Genomic DNA, 26,217 nt, shown 5'->3' on the forward strand with positions numbered 1-26,217 from the left:
TCAAAGCTTTCTATACATTTGACAGTTTTCTGTGTAATTGGCACACCTGTGTAGGTGCTACCTAGGTGAATAAGCCTCCTAAGGTGCCTCAGTTATGCACTATGTTGCTCAGGGTAAAGATCACCATTTAATTATAACATGCTAAAATTGAAATACTGCCATTATGCCTAGAAAGAGATGTTTCCATGAGAAGGAAGGTTTGTCATTACATGAAGTGTCAAAATTTATGATGTTTAATCTGCCAGAAATCACTTTTCTGCAGAGACTTCCAAAGTTGACTATAATCTTGTCTTTTTTTCTCATTCCTTTATTTTCCTGCCCTGGAAGGCTTCTACTGAACACAATAAAAAAAAATATTGCAATGAGAACAAATCTGATACTGGGAAATTATTTGTTTGTCCTTACTTAGCAGCTCAGCAGAGGGATGAGTGGCAACTTAGGTTATTTTTATTTTTTATTAATATTACCTACAGATTATTGTGTTATAAATCTTTTGATGAACTTTCTCCTTAAAAGAGGCCTAACAACTAACTTCCTCTGTTTAAAGGCCAATCTTGACAGCAGTTGGAAGAGATGTGGTTGTTCTTTAAACATTATTCAGCTCACAGCAATGTTTTTTTCCATCTTTTCAATGCTCAATCCTTCAAAAAACTTGCTGACTGAGGGCATCTCAAACATACTCAGCTTTAAGATGCAAGGAGGTAATAAAGCCAGAGAAGTTCCTAAAACTACGGAAGATAAGCAACTTCACATATTGAAGTCTTGAGCACGTGTGTATTCACTCTTTTTACAAAGACCCGTGCCATCTCACTGATTCACTCTGTGATATTTAGAAGCTTCCTTTGTTGTGTCCAAACCCAGCAAAGACACTAAAGAATGTGAGGAAATTTCTCCACCTTTGCATTCACTTCTGGTGAATGCAAAAAAATGAAATGGAAAAAATTATTAAAAAAAAAAGAAACTGAATAAAAGTATAGTGATCGTTATGAAACAGTTATCAGCACTAGACCCTCAGAATGAGTGGCATGGACTAATGTATGTTTAAATTTGTCTCTTCAGGATTTTCTCCAGTCATGAAAACATCAAACATCATATTGGAGTAAGCCTTTCAAGTATCTTCTCTTGACTCTGCATGGATTGAAAACATAATTGTTTGTTAAACCTCCCTCAGAAGAAATTATTAAATCAATTTGGATTTGTTGTTGTGGTTTAACCCGGCAGGCAGCTAAACACCACACAGCCGTTCACTCACTCCCCCCACCAGCGAGATGGGGGAGAAAATAAAAAAAAAAGATAAGTAAAATTCGTGGGTTGAGATAAAGACAGCTTAATAGGACAGAAAAGGAAGGGAAAATAATAATAATAATAATAATAATAATAATAATAATACTGATAAAAGAATATACAAAATAAGTGATGTACAATGCAACTGCTCACCACCCACCGACTGATGCCCAGCCAGTTCCCCAGCAGTGATCGCTGCTCCCCAGCTAAGTCCCCCCAGTTTATATACTGAGCATGATGTCGCACGGTATGGAGTATCCCTTTGGCCAGTTGGGGTCAGCTGTCCTGGCTGTGCCCCCTCCCAGCTTCTCGCTGGCAGGGCATAAGAAGCTGACAAGTCCGTGACTAGTGTAAGCACTACTTCGCAACAACTAAACCATCGGTGTGTTATCAACATTATTCTCATCCTAAATCCAAAACACAGCACTGTACCAGCTACGAGGAAGAAAATTAACTGTACCCCAGCCCAAACCAGGACATTGTGTAGATTTATGTATTCAGATAGAATCAGGAAATAAATGGATTTTTATGATAAGCCTATGTTTGGGAGGATTATTTCAATTTACTACATAGATATGACCTACATTTTCAAAAAACAGTAATAATTTCCCAAGAAGACTTTGATACTATCCATGCTTGTCAATTCATTGTGATTGAGAACAAACTGCTTCTGAAATTTGACAAAAAATCAAGTTTTGCAGTTAATACACGTGTTCATTTAAAAAAAAAAAGATACCTTTTTATTTCTGGTATTTATAATTTAAGATTATGTAAAGAAAGCTCATATGTTGCTTCCCCATCAGCACTGAGTTTCTTTACTTTTTGAAACTGTTAGCATGTATACACTTGAACAGTTTTTTGGTAACTAGCTAAAGGAAAAGGAAAAACCAAGGAGCTTTATTACACAGAATCTTTAGAGAAGAAAACTGTAGTTTTATATTAATGTCTATTTAAGGACAAGGAAAATGAAGAGATTACTTTGTACATAGGAGACACATTTTAATCTAGCAGATCACCACAAAGCTGGGCAAACAAATGTTTGTTTATCATATGAAAGCATTTACAGTGTGTATTAGAGGAATAATTTATATTTTTGATGAACTCAAAACTAAGGCTAATTTGAGTGTCAGCTTTTAGACTTGTGACTTCAAAAGCCTGTTTCGTGTTTTCATGCTGGTTTTCATTGCATTTCCAACACAGTGGGGAAAAAAAAAACCACCCTCAAATGCTCGCTATGTACTCTTGTCTTATAGCTAAAAGTCTTAATTTTGGTTACTTTCATCATTTGAGGTATCATCTTGAAGATTACTCAATTGTACTATTGCATATAAAAAAATATCCTGACAGCAAACTCAAGTACAGATAAACTGAAATCCAGTTAAAACTTATTGACATCAGAGAATATTTATTATTTTGTATTTATCCTTTTAGTCCCTTCTGTGCATTAACTGAAGCCCAACAGAGAGTCTGCTGTGATTGTTTTAATTTACCAGTATAACAGAGGCTTCATCTCCTTCTTCCCTCTTGGAACACTTTGGTTCATTGAAGGACAGTTCTAGTTGACTTTTATACTCAGGACAGTTCGTTAATGACTTTGAAAGTTAAAATTTAATGGTATATCCCTTTAACTGCAAGGGTGTTATATCCAAACAGACTGTCCCTACCTACACGTTTTTCACATTTAGGTTTGCCTGCTATAGGCACCTAAAAAGGGATGACAGTTACCCATGAGAATGGTCAACCTAGACTGAAAATCTAGACTACAAGGTGGTCTGTGGTAGGAAATGCAAAGTAAGGAGGACTTGTAAATGCCTTCTAAAGAGAATTCAGAAGGTAACCCTTTTTATAAGCTCTGAGTAGAGCTTGTGGTGCATGGAATGCCTCAAATGAGAAAGCAGTGAGCATGGTGGACTGAACACCATATTCAGCAGATCAGCTGGGCAGACAACTGAATCTTCCTCCTGCTGGAGATAGGTGCTTGTATAGTGAAACTATAGGTGCTGCAAAGTGAAACTTTCTACTCATCCCCAGTGAGTAATTACCATAGTATTTTTACTTGAAGTACAGAGTTCATAGCACTGAACTTCTAAAAAAGTGAGAGGTTAAATTAACCAGCACTTAAAGTCAGTTAAGAAGGGGTTCTCATCTGCAGTATATTGCATAGTTATTGTAATCAGCTATCAAATAACATATTATTTCTATAGTACTACAGTAGGATGAGTGGTAACTTAGGTTATCCACATCACTGTGCCTCTCATGTGGTGCATCAGATCAGAAATTTATACAAGAGAACTATCTATGCATCACATACATTATTATCATAATTGTCAGTAAAACTGAGTTCTCACTGCTCAGCTTAGCATAATAATAGCAATCTTGGAATCAATTCAGTTTATAAACAGCATCCAATTAAACTCCTTGGAATATGTTACCTATCAGTTTCTGAGAAATAGGTTAATGTAGACTTATAAGTTAAAATATTTTTTCTTAATTCTTTCATGAACTGAAATTGTAGAGTTTATATACAATGCTTTAATGATGTCCCTTGTAACATAACAGTGACCACTAGGCCTAAAATCTTGCAAGAAATTAACTGCCCTATTGAAATTAGCATTTTAGTTTGGACGTATACCAAGATGCATCAGATCCCATGTGTTCAGGCAAGGTTAAGCAATACTCAGAAAAGCAGCCTTTTCCAGAAACTGGCACAGATGATGTGGTACACCGAGTTTCTCCCTCAGGTTTTGAACAGAAGGATTTTCCCTATGTAGTATGAGGATATTTTTCTGCTGAAGTAAATGCATTCAGGTAAGATATAAGATTAGGGGTTTGAATTTCTGTAGCCACTGCTGGCCCAATTGACCACAGTCTATTTATCAAGCTTCTAATCCTAGTGTCCTAATCAAATACAAGACTCAGATAATTGCATTCTATTTGACTAAATTATTTCCATTGTGTTTTAAACTGCAGTATCAAGTAGCTGTGTGATGTTTAGATTTGGGGAGGATATAGAGAAAGTCACAGTTCCTGGAAGAGGATCGCCTAAACCTTTGTACTAGATTTGTATACAAGTTGGACAGTGACCTACTTCAGCACCAAACTCTGTGTACTTTTAAAGAACAAATGGTAAACTTTTAGAGTGAAGTACCCTCAACAAAGATAAACTCAAGGGATGTTTCTCTGCCCTTCCTTATAAGGGAGCTTTTAGTTCAGATGCTTGGCTGAAGTCAGTCTGAACAGATTTCATCACATAATTCTTTGTCTGAGGGAAACAATGGGGTCCTCAAATTATCTGAACACATATAATGCTGGGAAATGCAGTTTATCATAAGCAACAGGAAGATACTGTGAGAATTACTGGTTAAAATACTGACAGCATGTTGCTGATACACAAAAAGTACAGGTGTGGAAGGAGGTGAAAGTTTATGTTTAGTTTAGCACGTTAGTCACGTTAGCCCAAGCCTTATCATGCCACTTCTGATTAACACAGCATTTACTTCCATCCTGGAAGAAAAAGGAGTTTACAGAGATGAATGGAGGTGTGGGGGGCTGGAAAGTAAAAGAAAACTAAAGTAACAGGTGACAATTTTACTAGTTTTAGTGGTTTATTAATAACTTCTATCATAGTGAGAGGTGAAACAGCACATGCAAAAATTTATGTTTAAGGGGACAGTATATTTTATTGTTAAAAGGAGGTCTTTCTTGGGCAAAAGTTATAGTGATTACTTCCATACAGAATCACAGGAAAAGCCACAGCTAAATAATTTGCATACAATATTGCAAAATTGCATACCTTTGCCTAGCTGGAAAGCTAAATGGTTATTTGGGTAAATGTTTGCTGTGGTTGCACAGGTTAGTGACGTGAATGTGAGGTATTTGACATAACCTATGTGTTTCAGAGTAGATCAAAGTGGTAGAGTGAATTGTATATGGAAGGGTGGGGGGAAAGAGAGATTTAAGCAAAGAATTTGGTTCTGAGCATACAGGAAATTAGCCATTAATGCTGAAGAATCATACCCCCGCCCTCCAATCATGGTTTGCTTGCAGAGATGAAAGAAATCTCAAGGTACTATTGAAAAGCTTGCATAATATCTAATGCACAGATGACCCAGGAAGTTTCCCTATGTACCAGATCAAGAGACCAGTCATTGACTCTTCTAAGCAACACCTTCAGAAAGCACCTTCTTGAACAGAATTCCAAAAGCACTACCAAGCCAGTCCTTTTCATATAAGTTCCAGTTTTCCTGCTATTTTAATCTCCAAATTAGTTCTTTAGAATTATCCTCTGGTTACTTCACTGTCATACTACGACTTCAGACATGCCAGGGAGACGTGGTACTCACCAAAGCTACCTTTCTTAAAATCAGAGTCAGGATTTGGAAAGAAGACATGATCGCGGTAGGCATAGGCAGAAATAAGGAACAGATACAGAACAACTACAGCATCTTGAATGTTACTGCCAAGCCACGCAAATAAGAGTCTATCCTTATTGCCAGACTAGTTACTGTGAGGTCCCATCATCTGGTACCAGTCCTGGCACAGGCTGCTATACAAAGGTTATTAGGTAGATATAAGCATGCTTAGTCATAGTATTACTGATGACAGTATGAAAAAAAAGGGACCACAAGCCATCAGCAGTGGCAGTCTGGGCAACATGCACCTATTTGTTTCTTGCAACAGTTTGTCGAATTCAGTCTCCCATTTCTTTGTTTCTCCCATCAGGAAATTCTTAAGGAATAACAAAAAAAAAAAGCTATCACATAGAAGTAAATAGTTTTGTTCCCTTGGAACCTCGTTGTCAGTATCTCCCAAAGACTACCACATAAACCATCTGGATCTGATGTTTGATTACAGTAACAGCGGATGAGAGAGGTGAGGAGAGGCTTATGGCTCTGTTGAGGTTTCACACCTTATGCTTTTCTCGATGTCCTGAGGACTCTGATGTAACAGCAAATGGAAGCATTGCCCAAGAGGATGAGCGCAGGATTATTTCACCTTTATCCCTAGAAAAGGAGGTGTTGTTCAGCATGTCACCTCACTCAGCAAAACACAGTTTGGGTCAGAGGGGCACCATTGCTGACTTTCTATTTACAACCTCAGTTTGTTTCCTAGTGCTGCACAGCAATTGTTAGCCTCTGAAAACTCCCAATAATCCTCCGATCAAGGTTCATTAGGGGTCTTGATTTGTTCCAAAGAAATATGCAATAGGAAAAGGAAAAGACAAAACCCAGAAGTATAACATTTTATTACACACAGTTCCTCACCAAAGGCAGATTGCAGTTTTAGTTAAGTCAACTAGATGGATGGAGGCACAGTTCCATGAGTGTTTAAACTGCCCTCCCTTCAAATAGATTTAGCACACAGATGGCTGGAACACTGTGTATGAAATGCTTTTCAAACTAACATCCACAGACAGTCACAACCTGTGGTGTTAGTCATTTCACTTGCAGGAAGAGAAGACAGCTTCACTGTCTGTAGAGGTGATGGAATTAAGAAACACAAAATAGGCAGTTATCAACATGCAGAAAGTAATAGTATGGGCACATACACAAGTGGATGTAAATTCTTGGCTATTAATACGCTTCCCTCCCTCCTACATTGCCAGGGCAACTATACTGTCCACCTGCACACCATGTGGCTCTGGCTCTTTAGTGAACAGTGGGCCATGCTTCTCTCCACTGACTTCATTTCATTGTCACACACTTATATAGCAACAACATGTGACAGATGATAGACTGAGATCAAGACAGAGAAGGAAGATAACATCAGAGTTTGCCTGTTCATACAGCTGCCGACCACCTTTCATTTTTCCCAGAAGTTTGCCCCTACAGCACTAAAGTATGAAGAGTAAGCAATACAGTACTGCCACAGTCTGCAGCTCCCACTGCCTGCTACAAAACTAGTAACTTAGAAAACACAAAACCTGTGCTTGAGAGTACTGACAACCATGGCAAATCCAAGCAACCATATGAGTATGCCTTCAGTTTTCACTTTCAGGTTTGGGTGGGGGGTTTTTTTGTGGTGGTTTTTTTTTGTTTTTTTTTTTACTGTTGCACAACCTTTTGTCTTACTCTCTACCCATGCTCCGCCTCACTCAACTGAGAAAAGTTTGAATTTAATCCCACAAATAATTGCAGCTGGGTTTTTTTTGACCAGGCAATATTTTCAGGGGACAAAAAAAAATCATTTGATCTTTTCAATTTTAAATAATGTTTTGTTTAAAACCTCAGTTATGTTCAATTATAATTAAAAAGCCTGATTATTAAAAAAATCAACTAAGTGAAACCAATGATTCACAGGCAGGTTAAACCACAGATCTGATAAGGTTGATTACTCTGATGTATTGCCATGATATATAAATACTTGTGGTAACTCTAAATGAGCTGCCACCTCTGGACTGCAGGTGTGTATTCAGAAACACTAACTCAGGCACCAGAAAGCTCCTCAAAGTGAATATAATAAAAGTGCACTATCATCTTGCTACCCTGCTTTTGACTGCAGAGGTGGGTTATTCCACGTTAGCTCAGAGATCACCATGCTGTGCAGTGCAGCACACCCTTATATGCTTTGCTGAAGACAAAAGTCCTAAGACCTCAAAAACCAAGTCATTCAAAAGAGAATATGGGCTTTTCAATTTACATATATTTTTTAAAGTCAGCTTTCTCTTAGAGTGTAACCCACTATTTTAGGCCTCACTCTATACCTTCAATTTAAGTATTTTTTATTGATGCAGTATTTTACATCTTGAGCACTTTTATTAGGATACTAAATGGTACCTGCAGACTAAGACACTCGCTACAACAACCTTTTGTTTTGCTAAATATCAAACTTGATACTGTTACCTTTTCTACTCTTGTACCCAAAGAGAAAAAATTAATGAGGATGTTTATAAAGAGTCATAAAGGAGAACTAGGCAGTAGACTTGATTTGTTCTCTCCACACTTTAAACTCATGAAATACCATTATCTTAAACACTGTGTTACTTTCAATTTCTCCTATGACAAGACAGGTGATGGTATGGAATTATCTGTGTATTTTTTTGCACTTTACCCTTCCTACCCTTTCTTTTCTCTCTTTCAATCCCTCCTCCTCACTAGATTCCCACATACATGAATTACAGGAAAACAAACAAAGAAAAGAAAAAAACCTGCCATTAAGGTTGTGAACACAGAATTCAAACCTGAAGGATCAGAGCATATAACCACAATAATTCTATTACTGCGGTCAGATATTGCGGATATTAAGTCCCTATTAAAAGAGACTATAAAACTGAGCATAAAATAGCTTTTTTTTTTTAATCTGGCAGAAGTTTTTCAGATGGGTATTGATACCAGTCTTATGAATGCAATACATAGGGAATCACATTCAGAAATGAAATGCAAATAGGATTTTTAAGAAAAGCTTTGTTAAATGTATAGCATTTGCCTGAATATGGAGAATTCACATATGATTTATTTAGTAGCAAAGAAAGAAGTAGCTTTGTTAAAAAACAAGATCAATTAATCACACTTATGAGCAAAATAGGGATAGTCCCATAGTACTCTGCGCAGATTTATTTCATTTTATAATATAAAAAAGTACAATAATACTAACAGTTAAGCCGATATAATGCTACATTTATGCTGTACTGAAAAAGTTTTCTAACAATTAAAGAGAAGAGGAGAAAAGGAAATTACACTAACAAAACTCTTCTTTTGTTTCTGACTTTGAAAGTTTGCTGTTGATTATGTTTAAATCAGGTCTGTAACTGAACCCTACTGTAATTTCTCAAATCTCAGAATGCTTTGGTTAACTTGACAGCAAATCTTTGTGTTCTGCAGATATTGGTGTTCTAGGCAGTAGAAATACTCCAGAAACAAATACCCATATAAAACTTCAGCAGATTGCAATCCCATATTTTCTTATGTGTTTTTTCGTCTCCAAATGCTGTCCAAAAATTTTTTGCTACTCTTCTATATGGAAATTTGATTAACTTCCATTAAGTGACTAATTCCTCAGATGGTATATTTCTGAGTGGTTCCATTGATGTATGCCAATTACACCAGCTGACAAACAGCCACTGCATTACAAAAAAAAAAAAAAATCCATATTTTTAATGACTCCCTTGCTGTCCTCCATGTACGTGTGTATGTCATGACATACAGCTTTCTACCATCTGCACCTCTTCCTTTATATATATGCATTTTGTATTATAAATTGCTTGGCTGTGAGGTATCTTGACATTTGACATAACAGCAGGGCTGGCGGGGGGTGCGTAAGTGCTGATCATTAGATTATTGCTGAAGTATTCTCTCCTTTCCTCCCCTCCTCCCTGAGTTCCCTGGAGACACAGGTGTTAATAAAATCAAACAAAATGAAAATGGGTAAATTATTGCAAGCTATGAACACCTACATTGTGCCATGCCTCACTAGTTTCCAATACCACCTCATTCTTGAGACAACCAAAGAAAAAGATGCAATTTCATCCTGTAGTCTGGGTGGTATAAGGAAAGGACAAAAGAGACAAGGTATTGCAATCCAAAGGTCAGTGACCCACTCCCTTGTATAATTATAGCATTTCATTTATATCCTACCAATCTTTCTTTGGATGGCTGATAGTAAATTAGTAGCTAAAAAAGAGCAATTTTAAAAATTCCTTAATAACTAGTAACTGAGCTCTAAAGCTGGACCATCATATAAGGAGATGAGCACAAGTAGTATCTTGTAATTTATTTTCTAAAAAAAATTTAAAAAATCATACTCGAAGAGTCAGGTCAGATCTAGAGATCTAGATCTGTGTCTCACTGCTGTACTTCAGGAATCCTGAAAACAGATTTAATCCTTATTCTAAACACTACACAGATTTTGAAGAGCTTCAAGGGTCTGAACCATTCTTGAGTGCAATACACATCCAATTAAATCTTCCACAATGGATGCACTTTATACCGTTTTAGAATGTAAGCAGTACATTTGTGCTGCATTCCTCATGTCCCATGATAAAGCACATACTAAACTGTGCTCTTCCATTGCATTCTCCCAAGAAGGTTTCACGCAGTAACAAAAACTGTGTAGGAACATCAATGTTGAACTTTTTGCTAATATATATTATATATAGCAAATCTAGCTTATACCTAGATTTGATGCTTGTGTTTGGTAAAGCTTGGTCTAGTGAACCATGTAGGGTCTTAATACTTCTTTACGGTCACAACTGAATTTTAAAAAAAAAGAAAAAAAAAAAGATCAACCATAATAAGGACATAGTCTTGGCTAGTCTTCTAGTCTCGGCTTATCACATATGGCACTTGAGAACTTAAACGATCTGGCCCACCTTTAGTAATGAGTGGAGGCCAACATTTTAATAGTCTGCTAGCCATTGTTATTGGAGCAGTATCATACAGCTCTTTGCATTATCATCTACTGGACAACCAGATAAGCACAATAGAAAAAAATTCTAGATCTGTAGAACTGATCAAAGAATCACTCAATCTATATCCATCCAGTATATCGTGCAATGCCAATGACTTACCAGGCTCACTCTCTCCAGCATAGCAATGTTTCACACTTCGATGCAAGATACTATAATGCTATATATTATACAATTTTATAAGAAAACAAAAGGGAAATAATTCTTTCTAAAAGGCTGGTGGAACAGAACATATCAAGTGTTGCCTGTTAAGAATACTGGAAACAACTATTAAGGCCAGATACTTCAGAGAGCTCCAATCCCTGCAATTGCTGGCAGCCAATCACAGGTCACACCCATGTTTCATTTACATTCTAAATATTGACCAGATCTTTGAATTCAAGACTACAGCTTCTTAGAAAAAAACTGATACCTTTCCACTTGCAAAGCTGTCTATCTATATTTATTTCAATCCGACCACAGTAATTAATATTTATGAGGCCAAGTGAAACAAGGATGCTCATAGCAAAAGGGGATTATGAAAACCCAAGAATGTGTGAAGATGCCGATGGGACTGAATGAATGGCACCTGAGACATACATGCAGCAGGAACATGGAAGTGAGAAAAGGACAGGACAAGAGTATATATGTAGCTGCTTACACATACAGGCACAGAAATACCTTTTTTTGTGCTTTGTTCAACATAAAGTCCAGGAGAAGACTTGGTGCTTGTGCCAAATACATTTACCACCACTTAATGGGTTTATTTGACTGTTACAGACACCAGCATCTGAGACATCTCTGATTTCAGGCTAATCAAAGTAACAGTGGCTGGCACATGTTAACTTCTTCAGTGGTAAGTACTAGATCTGTTACGGGTTTTAAATGTGCATGTGTTGCATATTTCTGGATTTATATCTTACATGAATATGACTAATAAAAAGTGGACAGAAGAAGAGAGCTCCGGAAAGAGCTTGTCAACAGTATTTTCAGGTTAAAAAAAAAAATGAAAAATAGGTGGTTTTGATCTGCAGAATGTGAAGTGTATGAAGTACAGCAATTAAAACAGAAGGGTAGATACTTTGAACTCATTAAAATTTCTTTTGAAGATGAAAGTCATTAGATTTCAATGAGAACTTGGAGCAGAAGCTCACATTGACATGAGAATATTTAACCTGTAGTCTACAGTGCTTCAAGCAATTGATAGTATGATAAATAATTGCTTGGCTGTAGTAACCACATAGAAGGAAAAAAAGGATTACCCTAATCAAATACAGTCAGTGTAGTGTTGCCTGTCTCTGTGCTCCACATTTCGTTCTGAATTGTTCAGAAGTTTGCAGTTATAAAAACGGAAATCCCGCGTTCTTAAAGAGGAAATTGTAAAGGCTTTCTTTTCCTGTCACCTCCAGGAAAACTTTGATAATATTCAGGGTCAGTTCTTCAGCTGGCACGATCAGCATAGCTGTGTGGAAGCCAGTAGATCATTGCCAATTTATAAGAGCTGAACGTCTGGTCTTACTACAGGGACAACCCTATTTTACAACTTTTTCCACCATGCCCCTACCTCTTTTTTTTTTTTTTTTAAATCAAGGACATTAATAGCCAAATATAGTATTTGTTGTCAGGAATACCTGTTCTCCTCTTCTTCAAGGTACAAGACTCATATTTTCACATTAGAGAGTTGCACTAGTGATTAATTCTTACTGACATTTCAGTATCACCACAAAGCACAAGCCAGGACTATATAGTGCTTTACCATACAGGTATTTTTTACACTGTATATTGTAGATAAAGGGGACCTCACCCCACTCAGTGCTCAGAGCTGAAAAAAGCTAAATAATTATGTTAACAGAGGCCTAAAGCAGAGATAACAGACCCTCCTGAAAAGGCAGAGCAAGCTTGTGTTAGCAATATGCACTGTAAACAGTGCTTTACAGTTAGTTCACTGTAAAGAAATGAGAAGGATCAGAAAAGAGAAGACACTTGCACAAGTAAAGACTCCATGATGTAAGTCAATGGCAAAACCAGGACTGCTCTTACAGGTTATCCCACTGGATGTACAATGCCCATGCAGTCAGGGGTGAAACCACAGCATGCCCTTCCTCGCAAGAGGAGATGGCATTTCCATAGTAAGCAATACGTAAAGACAGTGGAAAAACACCTTCAAAACATTTCCTATTCAATCTCTTCGCACTTTCCTAAACACTCAGATCCTGAATATACAGTGCTAATGTTCCACCAAGCCCTCTTTGCACTCTGGGCAGCACGATCCCTACGTAAAATATCCCTATAGAAGATGAGCCCGACTTCTTTTTAGCATATAGGTACTTTCTGCATGAATCAAGAGGATAGGATTAAGATGACACTCTGCACTAAGAGATTCCCCCTGAAGGGCTGTGTAGGCGGAAGTGTTCATTTCATTAAGAATACGCAATACAAATTTTACACCTTTCTAAACCTAGGCAGTGCTTCCTTTACCCCAAAATTCTTTCTTTTAACAAAAAGATAAAACTTTTATGCTTTAATCTGAAGTTTGAGAATGCACCTGGTGCCAGCAAGCAGTGGCCTCAGTGGCCCACCCCGTACTGCAAGGTCTGTGGGACAGGTGGGTGCAGCCTCCCCCAACCCCCCCAGTGCAGCCCCCCTCACTCACAGCCAGCTGACCTCTCCTCAGGCATGTCTCTCCATGTCCCCACTGCTCTTGGGCCCTGAGCTGCATGCAGTCAGCAACCTTTTCTTTCTGACCAGACTCAAAAATGGCACCTTCTTCGAGTCAAATTCCTGCTGTCTTACTTCACAGCTCTCCCTCATTAAGGTGACGAGGTGCACAGCTCCCAGGTGTTCCCAGGGGCACAGCTCCCAGGCTCTCTTTACTACTTTCCTGCCAGTACTGGTAGGGAATCAATTCCACCGTAGTTGTGTAAACACAAAAACCAAAATTCTGAAAAGTCATCTAAGAAGAAAAAGTCAAAACATTTTATCCTGCATATATTGAAAAAAACAGTTCTTTTCTTCCATTTCTCCCCTATAAAGAAAATGCTCTAGGGAAAGTAACTGATTTTGTGAAGCCTTTTGATTTTGACAATAATCTTCTTTGCCTTCTTTGACAAACAGGGGTTCGGGCAATACGTTCCTGACTGACTTGAGTTGCATAAACAGCCTTTTGTTGATCCACAGAACAGCTAGGAAACCTGGGTCTAAATAAAGACCCAGCTACTTTTAGCTGAATTAGCCCTAAAAACAATTTCCCAAGAGATTATGACTCTAGGGCTGGACACGAAGGGGAACAGAAGAGTCACTGGACAAAGATGGAGAGGGGATAGGGCAGCTGTCCGGAAAGAAACCAAGTCAGAAAGTAGAAGACCTGTGGGAACCTGGCAGAGAGGTCATACAGACTGATCTAATGCCATCACTGGGAAAGGGGAAATGTGGATGGTCTCCTTCAGTCAACTTTTGCAATCTTCCAGACAGATTTGGTTTAATTTGAGGAATGAAGTTGTAGCTGGTTTGTTTCTCTCCTTAGTAGTAAGAGCTCTACTAAACTTCAAATTTACCTTTGACACACAAAAATAATAATAATAATGATAAAATATCAATCTAACTCTTTAAAAAACAGTCCCTTTCAGTAAAATATCTCCCCAAATTCTGACATCAGCAAGGTTTGCTGCAAGGGAACAATTTAAAAGCCACATTTACCCTTTAGATAAATGGTCTAATACCACTGAAATTGTGGTACTTAGAAATAAATTTGACATTTAGCTTCTTGGATGCACGAGTGAGGCACGTGTGCCCCTAACAGTGCCCTGTCAGTAGTGCAGGTTTACAGTGATGTACTGATTATTATAGAGGAGTCTGTTTCGGCTGTATACTACATACTATTTTCAAATTGCAGTATATGAAAAGAATGGTTTGAACTATGAACAAAACTTGATAAATAGAGCTTGACAGAAAAGACTTTTGGAAAGTCAAAGTTTTTTATTTAAATGAGAATGGAATCTTTGGAAAAGATGATGAGGAATGACCTTCATAACTACTCAGAGGATCCAACATCCCAATAATTTGCTCATTTGGCTGGTAATGGAAGAAACCAAAGTTCAATTTCTTGCTCTGGTAAAATCTGCCGAAAGCCTGCATTGCTCATATCCCAGCTGACTGCCTGGACCACCAAAGAACTGTTGAGTTTGGGCAGTTAAAGTTCCTTTTTAGACCTTTTACAAAATATGTGATGAAAATATCCATTGAATTTTGTTTTTCCACAAACCACTTGCAAGGGAAGCTGAACCTAAAAGTTAATAATGAAGGATGCCTCATCTGGGAACGTACTCTGTTAACCAGTGCTAACTGAGAGCTAAAACACCTTAACCTTTCTGAAAAATGTTATCTGATTGAATACCTCAGATTTCAACATGATAAGCACTAACTACTGAGCTACTATCTATTTTGTTGCAAAGGAGGTCTTTTGCTGTCATTTTTGGTGGAAATTCCACCGTTAGTGAAACTGAGAAAAGTTTGACGGGAGCCTATATCACTGGAAGATTCCCCATCTGCTCCTCTGTGAGTGGCTGTTTTGCACAGAAATAGAAAGTTATTTTGTTCCATGGAGCTGCTGAAAAAATTTTGGTGTACAAGATCTTGTGTGGCAATTGTGATTGTTTTACAGTAACAGTAGTAAAGACAAGACCATGGCAGTGGGTCACTATCATAAAGCTTTGTCCCAGTCACTGGCAAAAGTTCCAGTTGAACAATGTGCTCTGCATTTGCAAACACTGTTAAAAAAAGTTTCATTAACATCAATAAAACCTTCCCAGAATTCAGCAGAAAACTGACTTGTGTTATGTAGAATTTAAAACTCCTATTGTTACTTTAAATAATCCAAGCAACTTGAACACTTTCCTGAATGTATTCTAAGATAAAAATGTTTTCCAAATATTTGAGAGGAAGGAAGGAAGGAAAAAAAAGAAAAAAAGGCTAAAAATATTAGGGTAGACTTACATAACACCCCCACCCCCTGGTACATTACTGAGTAGCTGTCATTCTAAGCACTGTACATTTGAGATCACTACCACAAAATAAAGATATTCCTTTGCTGGTTTGTTACTGTATAGCCCTACAACCAGACTATCTAGGACTAAATCTGAAAACAGAATTCAGTCACACTGTAGCATTTAATGTTTAGAAAATCCTTTGCCCCTGTAGTATTCATCATCCTATTATGTTAAATTTAGCTGGTCAAATTCTGCTCTTACTTGAACTTCACATCTGTCAACATAGAGTGTACAAGGCATATATCAAGGCAGCATTTAGCTCAGCATAGGGAGAGATTTGATATTTGAAATACATTTTATCTTTTGAAAGCCATACGTTTTTCCAATAATAAATGTTGAAGCACGGTTCCCCAGGGTCATGCAATCTATGTTTTTTCCCACTCAGCTAAAGATGGTATTAAGGAGCTAAAATAAAGAGAAATATTGTCATATGGTTATATAGTGTAATGTGCTTGATATCATTCTTCTGACACTTTGGACACTTTGTTTAACAAGGAAGTCAACAGGAGCACACTAGCTGCTGAGTACTTCCAGGTTGAGAGTTTGTGACAAGGCTGGATTGTCAGCTCGAAGGCTGTGTGCGTGCCACCAAGCTGATAAACACACACTCTCTGCAGCACAGTGCGGGGAGAGAACTGGCTGCCTGGTGAATGGTAGACCTTTAGCAGCTGGTAAAACAGCAGCACTGCAGGCAGCTGCTGGCCTTATTTGGCAGACAACAGCTGCAGACATCAAAGAGAATAAAAGAGAAAGAGGAAGGTGGAGAGACTGAGGTGAAAAAGGAATTCAATCTATACTTTTTATGAAGTAGATGAGTTACTTTTTTTAGTGATATAAACATATTCTAATATTATCAGTTTGCCTAACTTTTAAAAAGAAATTTTAAAAATAATTGCAAACATACACATGGAGCACTAATTCCTCAAGCATCCTACTGGAGTCCCAGAGGGTTAATCCCATAAAAAACACTGGGTTCTATTGAAAAAGATGCTCCAAAAATCTCAGGTAAAATTTTAAAGTTATTTTCCTCAGGTAAGTAGAAATCACCAGAGCAAGTAAACTTACTATGAGCAGTATTTACTGTCATTACAATGTCTTAGTTTTCTTATACTGCGTACATGGAAATAGAAATCACAGCTGCTCAGAGTGCCGGAGATGAGAGAAGTCATCTATTAAGGTGACTTAATTTTTTCTCTGACCCTTTACAGCGGTGAGCCAAAATAGAAAACATACTGATAAAGTATGCTAGTTTATGCCTGTAGTGTACACACTGTGTATGTTTTGGAGTGGCACAAAATGCCGTAGTTTCTTTTGGCTTTGTAACAGAGGACACAAGTTATTAGCAATGTTGTAACATGTAATAAGCACTTGTATTGAAAGATGTAATGACTGTAGGGTATCAGATTAGTGTTGAAATTCAGTTTTAAGTGGTCAATAAATGGGTAGGCAGTGAAAGAATGGTACATATTGCCCAACTTTCAAACGTATGCACAAAAGACCCAAATCTGGCCTTTTGAACTAGCTGACTGTATACATTATACAGAGAAATTCCAATCATTTTAGCTGAAACTCTCCAAAACATTCTTCCAAAATTTTCTGCAGTGCTTCAAAAATTTCAGTACAGGAACAAGGTGGGAACGACAAAACTAGCTGTGTTTCAACCTCTTGATCCCATTGTCTGTAACTAAACATTTTTTAGGGTTTTTTTTTTTCTAATTTATTTAGCACCAAAACTGGACCTGGTGAAGCATTTTATTGTCACACTTGTTTACTATTGGAAGCAATTTTATTTTTTAAAGAGTCCTGGAAAATTGAGACAGATTTCCTTTACAGATATTTTAGGTCAAATAGTTATCCACATAGCTAGCTACCTGTCCACTTAAATCACAGGCACTTGCACACCTGAACTTGCTCTGAGCTTGCTTGATGATTTATCTCTGTTTAGTTTTCTTTGTTTTACACAAAGACATTGTACCCATCAAACAAAGCAACTAAGTAGGTGTTTGAGCAAGTGATAATTCCACTGAGGCCAACACGATCCTTCCCATATCCTCCCATCCTTCTGTGCCTGGGCAGATCATGGAACAGATCCTCCTGGAAGCTATGCTAAGGCACATGGAGGACAGGGGGGTGATTTGAGACAGCCAGCACGGCTTCACCAAGGGCAAGTCCTGCCTGACTAACCTAGTGGCCTTCTATGATGGAGTGACTACATCAGTGGACATGGGAAGGGCTACAGATATCGTCTATCTGGACCTCTGTAAGGCCTTTGACACGGTCCCCCACGACATCCTTCTCTCTAAATTGGAGAGATATGGATTTGATGGGGGGACTGTCCAGTGGATGAGGAATTGGTTGGATGGTCACATCCAGAGGGTAGTGGTCAATGGCTCAATATCCAGATGGAGATCAGTGACAAGTGGTGTCCCACAGGGGTCTGTACTGGGACCAGTACTGTTTAATATCTTCATCAATGACATAGACAGTGGGATCGAGCGCACCCTCAGCAGGTTTGCAGATGACACCAAGCTGAGTGGTGCGGTTGACATGCCTGAGGGACGGGATGCCATCCAGAGGAAGCTAGATAAGCTCGAGAAGTGGGCCTGTGTGAACCTCATGAGGTTCAACACGGCCAAGTGCAGGGCCGTGGCCTTGCATGGTTGTTGTATGAATATGTACCATTCTTTCACTGCTTACCCATTTATTGACCATTTAAAATTGAATTTCAACACTAATCTGATACCCTACAGTCATTACATCTTTCAGTACAAGTGCTTACTCCTAATTACTCCACTGTTTTCTCTTGTTCCCTACAGGCTCCATCTCTAGTGCATTCTACTACTGAGCAAGCTCTGCTCCATCAGCCTTTATTCTATAAGCTGTGATCAAGGCTTGTAGAACTCAGAAGCTCTTTTCTCCCTGACAGCCTTAACCTGCACCTGGGTTGGGGCAACCCCCGGTATCAATACAGGCTGGGGGATGAAGGGATGGAGAGCAGCCCTGCCGAGAAGGACTTGGGGGTACTGGTGGATGAAAAGCTGGACATGAGCTGACAATGTGCATTCGCAGCCCAGAAGGCCAACCGTATCCTGGGCTGCATCCAAAGCAGCGTGGCCAGCAGGTCGAGGGAGGTGATTCTGCCCCTCTACTCTGCTCTGGGGAGACCCCACCTGCAGTACTGCGTCCAGCTCTGGAGCCCTCAGCACAGGAAAGACATGGACCTGTTGGAGCGGGTCCAGAAGAGGGCCAGGAAAATGATCAGGGGGATGGAACACCGCTCCTGTGAAGAAAGGCTGAGAGAATTGGGGTTGTTCAGCCTGGAGAGAAGGCGGCTTTGGGGAGACCTTATTGCAGCCTATCAGTACTTAGAGGGGGCTTATAAGAAAGATGGGGGCAGACTTTTTAGCAGGGCCTGTTGCGACAGGACAAGCGGTAATGGTTTTAAACTAAAAGAGGGTAGATTTAGACTAGATATAAGGAAGAAATTTTTCACGACGAGGGTGGTGAAGCACTGGAACAGGCTGCCCAGAGAGGTGGTAGATGCCCCATCCCTGGAAACATTCAAGGTCAGGTTGGACGGGGCTCTGAGCAACCTGATCTAGTTGAAGATGTCCCTGCCCATGGCAGGGGGCTTGGACTAGATGACCTTTAAAGGTCCCTTCCAACCCAAACTATTCTATGATTCTATATACCAAGTTAGGGATATTAGGCTTCGGTCTTCTGAAGCTGTTCCACAGCTCGTAGGTTTAACAGCATTAGTTTGATGTGTCCAATGCTATCAGTTGAAACATTGAGATTTAAATCTTAAGATGAAATTTCACAGATAAAAATATTAGGATAATTCTATCAGCTATAATACTGCGGTGTGCGTGCATACAGCATTATATAAAATGTCAGATTCAAACAGGCCATTAGAAAATGTCAGATGGTATATACAATGGCTTGTTTCCCAACTTGATTCCCACAAGAACCTCAACCAAAAATCATCAGTCCTATTTTTTCCACATTGTACTTTTCCATTCCTAATTGTTTCCAATACTTCATAGAAGCACTTTCCATTCAGCTATCCAATATAATATAGTATACGTCTCATTTTATAAGAGACAGTTTCTGCAGCTGCCTTTATACCTTTAGGCTTTGGGACTTGACGTCACAATGGTCTTGATTTATTAGAAGATAAACCTTTCCCAATGCTTTTTCTTTTTAAGTTGTGAACTGTAAATAACCAATTCAATATGAAAAATGTTAAATAGCTCCTTTGAAATTCTAATGGAGATTGTCTACGGTTATATCACCCACTGCAGAACCTTTGTGTTGATGCTTTACCTGCATATGTGGAATGTATAGGAATGTACCCTGTATATGTATGCATATTTCTGTGTTGGTCTGCTGGAACAGAAATTTGGGTTGGGTGCAGCTAGCATGTTAAAGTTGGATGCCAAAACATAAAAAAAGGATTATTTTGCTATATTTGGGGCTGTTAAATGCAAATGTAATTCAACCAACAGTCTCCCTGTCTTTTTTCTTATTGGCAAATCTTTAATTATTTCAGTTCTGTAGTCTTGCTGGTTCAGGCTTCCCAACTCTCAAACCTTTACTGAAGAAAACTTGCTGCAAAGCTTAAATCCAGCCAGTCCTCATTTTCTGCCAGCAATAGCACTTTCTGCCTATGTTTTACATGATATGACATGTAAATATCATGGCATGCCTTGATGTCAGCAGCCAAGTCTGGATGGAGCTAGGACTGACTGGGCCATGCACCTTGATCCTTGAGTTTAGACCTCTAGCTCTGCCTTTGGATTAAACTCAACTCCTAAGCTACCAGGCCTTCCTAATTACTCCACTGTTTTCTCTTGTTCCCTACAGGCTCCATCTCTAGTGCATTCTACTACTGAGCAAGCTCTGCTCCATCAGCCTTTATTCTATAAGTTATGATCAAGGCTTGTAGAGCTCAGAAGCTCTTTTCTCCCTGACAGCCTTAACCAAAGCACTTTTCCAGGCTTGCCATTCCTCAGAACCCTGCCCAGCTTTGCTATTACCAACCCAGCATTCCCAGAATGCAGTTAAGTGCTTATCACTTAAAACTTTAAGTGCTAATTGCTTAGTAATGAAAACTTTAATTGCTGGGAGATTAAACCTTTAACTGCTAAGTGGCTGGCAGAGTTCCAGTCCATAACAACCAAAATTCACTAATATAACATTTTTAAATGTCCTTTGTATGAAAACTATTCTATACCCAAGTGTGTGAAGGCCTAGATGCAAGACGGTTGTTTTAAGTATTTCCAGGATTGAGAAAAAAATGTTGCTGAATTAGCAATGGCTAATTTGGGATTAAATAAAATCTCAGTGTTCATCTTAGAAATGTCTAAATTATTAAGAAACATTTCCCCCCTTCCTTTATTTTGCCTGCCTGTGTTCTCAGGTAAATTGATCCCTCCTGAAAACGTATGCCTCAAGAGAAAGGTACTCAGTTTCGTCCTGACCTGGTCTTCAGAATGGAGACTGTTGTGTTCTCACATTGATAGGTTTACTGTTGATTGCCAAAGCTACTGTGTAACCCGAGGAACTTTTCTCACCTTCTAAAACAATATTCTGATCTTGATTTTCACAACTTCAGAGGAAATACTGCCAGAAATGAAGCAGCTAATTCCCTGTAGAGTATATATTCTGCTCTTTTACTGCAGGTGCTAATGGAGCTGAGTAGAGAAGTTTAATGCAATGTTACTTGTGAGACACAAAAGAGCTTACACTGGATAATGAAAAGGAGATACAGGCAAACTGAATTCCTAACGTACCATTAACTCCTCAACTAGAAATTGGATTGGACAGAATTCTTCAGTCTGCTTTCTAGTTTCTAGAAATTGCAGAAGAAACATCATGAAAATATGTAAGACAAAGCATTAAGTCTATATTCCTTAGCATCTTTTCATTGTATTTAGTCCCTGTTCAAAATTCCAACCCATTTCTTTAAGATCTCTTTCATTGCACAAAAGCTTTGCAGAGGACTTGGACAGTGTTCCCAAACACAGAACAAGCATAGTGTCTCTTGCTTTTACCTTCAGAGCCACAAAATGAGAAGCTTCTGGCACTCTGATGTTCTGTCAGTTTTTAATGCAAACTCTGGAAGTTCACGGACACGATGCTGCACAATCTGAAGAAGATAAATCACAGTTACTTCAAGCCAGCTGACAGCAGTTTAAGCAGCTGCAATCATCAACCACCAAGGGAGTTTCTTCTTTTATCTTTACTAAATGCAAAAGTATACCAGGAACTGGTAATATCACTGGACTATCAGGAGTCCTGCTTTTACATAAATATCAGCAAACGGTAAGTAAATTCTGTTGACGAAATGTAATAAAACAAAGACGGTTTCAAATATGACCATTCCCTGATGCATTCTGTAGCCCCGTCTCACTCACTTATTGCATGCTGCTGAGATTATAAGGTTTGCTTTTATCTGTCAGAAATCAATATTTCAAACATCGGATAAAAGAGGAAATTGAACTGGGAATAGGCTGAAGTGCTGTAAAAACTACAAAGCACAATTATCAAAAAGCACTTAAAGTACTTAATAGGACACACATATAAAAATGCTCAAATTAATGTCAAGGAACTATAATGAGAACTTTTTCTATGCTTTTTGATCCAAATGCAATGTAATTCGAGTGCAGCCTGGTCAGTCAATACAATTTTCAGTTTATATGAAACCCTAAGGATTTCTAGCAATCCATTTGCTAGAACTGAACCATTACATATGATTGGTTAATATTTCAATTTATTGAAAATACATTATTTTGTGTAAAGTGTTTAAGTTGTTGAGGTTTAACCATTATAAACAGTTATGATAAAAATAGATCTTTGGGTAAACAAAGACCTTACAGTCAAGCTTTTAATAAACACTAGTATAACTAGAAAATTGGATTTTAAGGGGAATAGACATAATAAGGAAAAACTGCAGATATGGGGTGGTGAGATGAGAGGGAAATGTTGTATAGAACTGATCTTTATCAGCACGCATTAAGCTGAGAAGGGACCTCTGTAAAATGTTGGAAACCATGGTTATTTTATGCAAGAAGTTCACTGTTAACTTTGGTACTTTCCCCTTAGATTTATATATTCATTTATCATCTTTAATGCTATTGAGCTGGAGGTCTTTACAAAACTATACTAGATCAGAAATCACTGCAAATGAGTGTGTACATGTCTGTATGCACATACTAGTGTCTATAGAAAATAGATTGTGCGGCCTTAGATAATTTGATATGAAATATCAAGAGCTGCAACACACAGAGGAGTTACAGCTATGATTTGAGCAACCAAGACCCACGCTAACTAAATGGCTGTATCGAACTGTATCACTCTCTTTCCTAACCTACGCCCCACATTTTGATTAAGGAACAACAAGGGATTCTTGAGAAATCTTTCTTTGTGGAAAGTTATTCTTAACACTTATACTTCACTTTTATACTTTAACCATGACACTTTTTTCATATGAGGGAACCTTAGCTCAATCACAATTAAAACGTGCTTCTTATTGGAACTACATCAAACTCCCTGAACTTTGGATCAGACTGTGGTTTCCACTAACAAACTGTTTCATCAGCCAAACATCTCCCCACCACCTCTCCTCATTACAGTTTTGGGCCTAATCCAGTACAACTTCTTGGTTAACACACCTACTTTCTCTGTCATTGAGGCTAAGTCCAAACTTTGTTGCTTCTTCCATTTTCAAGATGCAAAATTGAATCCTGATTTGGGTCACAATTCACTGCTTTAAATTCATCCTCCCTATCCTTCACAGTTCTTCATACATCTTCCCTTTTCCTGCTTATCTCCTCATTAGTCTCCCCACACCCCCTATATATCCACTTTATTCAGCAAACAATGCCACCCCAGCATGCCATACCATTCTCCTTGCTTTCTATATGGCATTTCTGTTTTTCACCTGCTTATTTGATACGGCTTGACCTTCCTAAGTCAGTTTGGAAGCTTGCTACCTTTTCAGATTTCACAGCTTTTCTGAATACTTGCTTTTACTTTAATGCTTACAAGAAATTCCATGAGCTACAAGGATTAAGTGGGGATGTAAATATAAAAAAAAGTAATATTTCGCACAAAATATTATTTCTATCTTTTAACAGCATTTTAAACACGTAACCAAAGAACAAAATATGCACAAGTCATGCAAAAATAATGTATTTGCATACACAAAAAGGAAACTGAACAAAAAGCCAGAAATGTGTCCATGAGTAATGATTTGAAATATAACATATGGTTTACTATCTGCCAGTGTGGCCTTTATATTTTCACAGAGTTACACACTATATAAATCACGTAACTGCTGGCTACTCATGAAGCTGGATAAAGCCATAACAACATGGGCCAAACCCTAGAATCCAAACTCTGATTGGCAACACAGAAGTTTTGTTTGGATAATAGAAAAAGAAATGCTGGGTGTTGGGACAAGTGTATCTATATAATTCCAGGCAGCTGTTGTTTAACCTGTTCCTGCAGATCTCCAAAGACAAAGACTTCAAAATTTCCCAGGCAATATATTTCAGTGCTTTATTATCTTACTATTATAAAATTTGGGGTGTTTTGGTTTTTTTTTTTAAAGTCTAAGCTGAATCTTTGCTACTATAATTTAAGTCCTACTTCTTGGCCTATTTTATGTGATGGAGAACAGGTTACAGTATTCCCTTTTGCAACAAACTTGACTACGTAAACACAGTCATCACAATGTCATTCCAACCCCACTCTTTCTGCTCTTCCTCATACATCATGTTTTCCCCAAAAGTACTCCCAGATCTGGAATAGCATTACAGACAAGAAGAAGAATGGCTTAGGGTATTCACACTAAGTGAAGATTCCTGTCACTGTCCAAAGTCTTCTGCAACTTCAGAGGAATCAAACCCTCATTCTGTCAAAAGGGTGTAAAGCTGCTGTTGCTTCAGGTTGTGCAGTTTGAAGTCTTTTTATATCATACAGCTTCCTTCCAGTACACAGGTCATGTGAATAGTACAATCAGGCTGATCTAGATGGTTAATGTCATGCAATTCAGCAGGTAAGAAAGGTGTCAAGAATCTCTTTAAAGTTAAGCTGCACAATACATAACCAAAATCTGTTTTCTAATAATTCTGGTCTTGTGTATATTAAGCAAAATGTAACATGATTTAATTGAGGGAACTGGGAAAGAAATCCCCTAAAAACAGTTTTCACATGTAAAAACAATGTTGACAAGACTAAAAAGAAACAGATCGCTTCAGCTGGATACCATATTCACTTGAATGGTGTCTTGAGTTTTCAGATTTCCCGAATCAACACACAGAGCATACAACCTTTTCCAAATAGTACATATTTCCAAATAACAAAGTAATAAAGAAATATTTTGCTTTAAAAAACAGTCTGAATGGAAAACATAATATGATCTGGTAAGGCAGTTGTAGTTATGGTAGTTGTAATTGCATAATGCATTTCACAGAAGCTTCTTCTATTGCACCTTATTGTATTTTTTCCTTCAATTATTAAATTTAGAGGCTTAACCTCAAAAGCAAATGCACTTGTCTTTACATGCACTTGAATTGTTACTGCCATTTAAAACTAATCAATGTTTTCTTTAGTACCATAATAGCTTATTTGCAAAGCACCTCTTTTAGAAAAATTTACATGGTATTCTGGAACGAAACGTGTTTCACATTCTAAGAAAAACTCCCAATAAAGAGAAAGAGGGCTTGATTCTTATCTCAAAGTTTAGTGCAACTAAACTGACCTCAAGAGCTTAAAAATTTGTGCACAAAGGGAGATGCTACTTGATTATACCAGTGTGTTCATACACAATACAAGGAAAAACTATGCACTGTACACTATCCTTACATCCCTAGAGAAGTCCAGGAAATTAATTTGAAAGGGCCTAGCATATAAATATATGCTTTCATTAATGTTAATAGGAAAACTAATGGTTAAAATCTTATTATTAACCAGTGTTCAAACACACATTCCTTGGAAATATTATACCACTCCTGACTTGGGTGTTCAACTGCATAAAACTCATAGGACACCAAGGTCTCATTGAGTGGTGGAAAGCCCAAGCTACTCCAGTAAAGTCAATATATGCACTCAGAGTGCAGTTTGACTCAAACAGGAATGTTCACACCACTTTCCTCCAGGAATATAAGGGAGGTTTCTAAATTAGTCTCCATAGACTCCTTCAGAAGGAGGTCAGGGAAATGAAGTTAAGCAATATGAGTACCCCTAATGTCTCAAGTTCTGCAGTTATTCAACAAACAGAAGTCTTAATGAAGAAAAACAAAGTTTGCACAAAACTCACAAGCAGGCTTTTTTCATTTCCAAATGTAAAAATCTACTGCTTTAATAAGCAGATCAACTCCAGTTCAAGCTATGCCTGTACTTTAATACATGTAAAACCATTGATTCCAGTAGGGTAGCAAGTCTATCACTAGGATGAAAGTTATAAAAACAAGTTAATAGGGGTTATAATAATTGAAC

At 38.1% G+C, this 26,217-nt stretch overlaps 1 long non-coding RNA gene across 1 annotated transcript in view; it reads right to left on the reverse strand.

Annotated features, from left to right (window-relative positions):
* The window catches only part of LOC143165435 (uncharacterized), a 230,352-nt gene that overhangs the window by 57,099 nt on the left and 147,036 nt on the right, over window positions 1-26,217 (reverse strand). Inside the window, exon 7 of the long non-coding RNA XR_012996259.1 lies at window positions 21,768-21,862. This is a non-coding gene — a long non-coding RNA (uncharacterized LOC143165435). The remainder of the gene's footprint in view (window positions 1-21,767; window positions 21,863-26,217) is intronic.

The sequence above is a fragment of the Aptenodytes patagonicus genome, chromosome 11 (genome assembly GCF_965638725.1).
Source record: "Aptenodytes patagonicus chromosome 11, bAptPat1.pri.cur, whole genome shotgun sequence".
In the NCBI taxonomy this organism is placed as follows: Eukaryota; Metazoa; Chordata; class Aves; order Sphenisciformes; family Spheniscidae; genus Aptenodytes; species Aptenodytes patagonicus.